Genomic DNA, 5000 nt, shown 5'->3' with positions numbered 1-5000 from the left:
TTTTAGGGGTTTTATTTAAGATTTTGAAGTGTTTTTAAAGAATGTTTCAGAGCTTTTTTTGTTTTCAGATTTCTAGTGTATTTTTAAATTTTTTTTCTTTTTTTTTTAATTTTTACTGTGTTTTGGACTTTTCAGGTTTCATTTAGACTTCAAAGATTTATTTATTTTAATATTTCATTGTTTTCTTTGTGTTATTTTTTTGTGGGTGTATTCTTGAATATTTATTTAAAAATTGAGGTTCTTTATTTTGGTGGTGCATAATTTTAAAGTTGGCAGGCAATGGCTGCCCCTTTCATATAAATGCTAGCCCTAAGGTGAACTGGAAGGGGATTTTTTAGTTGGAAGCTAGCCTGGTCTTGAGATTGATCGCCCAGAGAGCCAGGGATAAACAGAGAAACCCAGTTTCTAAAAATTAAAAAATAAAGAAAATGAAAGAGATAGAGAGAGAAAGAGAGAGAGATACATCGAGAGAGAGTGAGAGAGAGAGAAGGAAAAGGAAAAAAAGAGGGAAGGAAGGAAGGAATAAGGAAAGGAGGAAGGAAGGAAGGAAGAAAGAAAAAAGAAAGAAAGAGAGAAAGAAAGAAAGAGAGAGAGAGAGAGAGAAAGAAAGAAAGAAAGAAAGAAAGAAAGAAAGAAAGAAAGAAAGAAAGAAAGAAAGAAAGAAAGAAAGAAAGAAAGAAATTACTTTATGGACATTTTGGACTAATTGTGTTTTTTTGTTTTGTTGTGTTTTGTTTTCTTTTGTTTTGTTTTTGTTTTTGTTTTTACATGTTATTGTTTTTTTATAACGGTTTTGTAGGGTTTGTTGAAGCTTTTAGACTTTTTTTGTTTGTTTTTTTTTTTCAATATTTTAGTTCTTCTTAGTTTTTTAGGATTTTTTTTTTTTTTAAAGATTCTAGGGTGTTTTAATGTTTTGGGTTTTTTTAATTTTTTTTTTTTATAGTTTTATCTTTCACTTTTTTTAGGTTTATTTGTTTGCTTTTGTCTGTGTGTATCGATGTCTGTATGTGTGTATTTTAGAGGCTTTTTTTTTTTTAATTTAATATTTTACTTTCAAAGTTTAAGTATTTTAGGAATGGCAGGAAGGGGTGGCCCTTGCCTTTAATCTCAGTAATGGGGAGTCAGAGGTATTAGATTTCTGAGTTCCAGGCCATCATGGTATATAAATTGGGTTCCAGTACAGAGAGAGAAACACAGAGAAACCCAATCTCCAAAAAGTCAAAAAAAGAAAAAAAAACAAGAAAAACCAACTAACCAAACAAAAAAAAAAACAAAACAAAAAAAAATCAATTTTTGAGTCAGTTTTGAGTTCTTGTATATTTTTCAGATTTTTAGAATTTTAGTGTTTTTCTTAAGGGTTTTAAGAAGAGTGTTTTAGAGGTGTTTTCGTTTTCAGTATTTTTGTGTATTTGAAGTGTTCATTTCTGTTTTTTCTTTTTGGGTTTTGTTGTTGTTTGTATTTTTGTTTGTTTTTTGTATTTTTTTTTAAAGGATACTCCGGTTTTTTAAGGTTTTAGATTTCTTTTTTTTTTAGGCTTTAAATTTTCTTTATTTTTTTTTTTCATTGTGTGTTAGGATTTTTTTTTTTTTGGGGTTATTTTTTTTTAAGTTTTGTGTGTTTGTTTGTGTTTGTGTGTGTTTGTGTGTGCGCGTGTGTGTGTGTTTGTGAGACAGAGTTTCCCTATATAGACCTAGCTGTCCTGGAATTCACTCTGTAGACCAGGCTGGCCTCGAAATCAGAAATCTGCCTGCCTCTGCCTCCCAGTTGCTGGAATCGAAGGCGTGTGCCACCAAACCTGGCATTTTTGTGTCTTCATGTGTATGTGTGTGTGTGTATGTGCGTGATGTGTGAGTTTGATTTTTTTTTTTTTTTAATAAAGGTTAAGGTTTTATATTTGGAGTTTACGAGTTTTACTGTTGCCAGGAAGTGGTGAACCTTGCCTTAAATATCAGCAATTGTGTGGTGGAGGTAGTCACTTTTTGAGTTCGAGGCCAGCCTAGTCTACAGAGGAAGATCCAGGACAGACAGAGATACACAGAGAAATCAATCTCCAAAAAAAAATCAAAAAAGAAAGAAAGAAAGAAAGAAAGAAAGAAAGAAAGAAAGAAAGAAAGAAAGAAAGAAAGAAGAGAGAGAGAGAGAGAGACAGAGAGACAGAGAGAGAGAAGGAAAGAAATTAATAAGGAAAGAGAGAAGGAAAAATGAAGGAATATAATAAAGAAAGAATGTAAAGGGTTTTTTGGCTCTGATTGCTGCTTTTTTTTTTAGAATTTTAGCTTTTTTTCTTTTTTATGGTTTAGAGGTTTTTGTGGGTGTTTTTTTTTTTTTTTTTTTTTTTTTTTTTTTTTTTTTTTTTTTAGTCTACCAGTGTTTCTTTTAGTGTTTTTTTTTTTTTTTTCGAGTTTTTTAAAGAATTATAGTGTGTTTTTGTGATATGGGGTTTATTTAGGACCAGTTTTTTTTTTTAAATTATTATTACCTTTTTAATGTTTTCTTAGGATTTTAATTTTTTATTTTTTATTTTACATGTGTGTGTGCTTCTCTGTGTGTGTGCGTTCCTGAATATTTATTAAAATTTTCGGTGTTTTAATTTTGGTTTTCCATAGTTTTACAGATGCCAGGTCATGATGGCCCATGACTTTAATGCAGCACTTGGGAGGAAGGGGTAGGATATATTTTACGTTGTAGGCCAGGGTGTTCTAAAGTGTGCCTTCCAGGACAATCAGAGATATACAGAGATACCCAGGCTCCCAAAACTGAAAACAGAAAAAAGAAACAAAGAGAGAGAGAGAGAGAGAGACAGAGACAGAGACAGAGAGAGAGACATAGAGACAGAGAGACAGACAGACAGACAGAGAGAGAGAGAGAGACAGAGACAGAGACAAAGACAGAGACAGAGAGAAGCAGAGAGACAGAGAGACAGAGAGAGAGAGACAGAGACAGAGACAGAGACAGAGAGAAGCAGAGAGACAGAAAGACAGAGAGAGAGAAAAAAAAGAAAGTGTGAATCAGAAAGAAAGATAAAGAAAGAAATAAAGTAATACAGAAATAGAGAAAGAAAAAATGAAGGAATGTAAGTAATGAACTTTAGGACCATTTTTGGATTCTTAGGTTATTCTGAAATATATTATTTTATTATTTTTTATATTTTCGGTGTGTAGGATTTTAAGAAAAGAGTTTTAGAATTTTTCTGAATTATTTCTTTTGTTTTGTTTTTTTTTTTGTTGTTGTTTTTTTTTTTTTTTGTCCTCTAATGTATTTTTCATGTGTTTTTAAAATGTATTTTTCGTTCGTTTCAGAGTTTTGGGGTTTTAGTTTAGGATTAAGTTTTTTTTGTTCTTTTTTTTTTTTTTTTTTTTTTTTTAGTTTTTTAATGTTCTTAGGTTTTTTAGTTTTAGTTTTAGTTTTTTTTTTCTTGTTCTTGAATATTTTTTTATTTGTGTGGGTTTTAATTTTGGTGTTTCCAGGCAATTGTGGCACATGCATATAACCAAGCACTTGTATGAAAAAGGTAACGGATTTTGGAGTTCCAGGCCGACATGGTCTACCTAGTGATGTCCCAGACAGGCAGAGATTCAAAGAGAAACTCAGTCTCCAAAATCTCTAAAAAAGAAAAAAATAAGGAAGGAAAGAAAGGAAGAAAGAAAAGAAGGAAGGAAGGAAAGAAGTGAGGGAGGGAGGGAGGGAGGGAGGGAGGAAGGAAAGAAAGGAGGGAAGGAAAGAATGAATGAAAGAAAGAAAAAAAATAATTCTCTTTCATGGTCATTTTTGACCTCTGGTGCAATTTTTTTTGGGGGGAGTGAATTTAGGGTTTTGAGAAGAGAGTTTTAGAATTTTTGTTTTTTTGTTCATTTTATGCATCCAATGTACTTTTAGTTTTTTTTTTTTTTTTCTCTCAAGGTTTTGGGTTTTATTTAAGCATCAGGGATGTTTTTATTATTATTATTTCAATGTTCTTATATGTTTGTATGTTGTTTGTTGTTCTTGAATATTTATTTATATTTGATTATTTTAATTGTGGTGTTTCTTAGTTTTAAGTTTGCCAAGCAATGATGACCCATGCCTTTAACCCAAAATTTGTGAGAAAGAGTTCGAGAATTTATGAGTTCAAGGCCAGCCTGTCTACAGAATGAGGTCTAGGACTCCTAGAGATAGGAAGAGAACCACAGTCTTCAAAACCTAAAAAAAAAATAAATAAATAAAAATAAAATAAAGAAATTAAGGAAGGAAATACAGACACACACACAGAAAAATGAAGGAAAGAAAGAACGAAAGAAAAAGAAAGAAAGAAAGAAAGAAAGAAAGAAAGAAAGAAAAGAAAGAAAGAAAGAAAGAGAGAGAGAGAGAGAGAGAAAGAAAGAAAGAAAGGAAGAAAGAAAGAAAGGAAGGAAGAAATAAAAGAAGAATTTTAATGACATTTTTGCCTTCTCTGTTTTTTTTTTTTTTTTAGACTTTAAGATTTTTTTTTTAACGGTTTGTAGGGTCTTTAGAATAGTGTTTTAGAAATTTTTATTGTTGTTGTTTGTTTTGGGGCTTCTAGTGTATTTTTTTGTATTTTGGGTTTTTTTTTAATATTTTAGTGTGTTTTCGGGTTTTGGGGTTTTATTTAGGTTTCAAAGTCTTGTTTTATTTTGTTTTGTTTTTTAATACTTAAATGTTTTTTGGGGGAATTTTTTGGGAGGATATTTTTCTCTTTCTTTCTTTCTTTCTTTCTTTTCTTTCTTTCTTTCTTTCTTTCTTTCTTTCTTTTTATTTCATGTCCTTAAATATTTTTTTTTAATAATTAGAGTTTTAATTTGGGTGCTCAATAGCTTGAATATCCAGGCCATGTTTGCTATGCCTTTAAACCCAGCACTTGGGAGGAACAGGAATGGATTTTTTTGAGTTCAAAGACAGCGTGATCTACAGAATAAGTCCATGACAGACAGGGACTCACAGGGAAACCCAGTGTCTCCCCCAAAAGTAAAGAAATGAAAAGAAATTTAGAAAATAGAAAAAA

The sequence above is a fragment of the Mus caroli genome, unplaced genomic scaffold (genome assembly GCF_978045245.1).
Source record: "Mus caroli unplaced genomic scaffold, Mus_caroli_1 scaffold_22, whole genome shotgun sequence".
Taxonomy (NCBI): Eukaryota; Metazoa; Chordata; class Mammalia; order Rodentia; family Muridae; genus Mus; species Mus caroli.
The sequence above is the reverse complement of the archived record's forward strand: the minus strand, read 5'-3'. Positions refer to the sequence as shown.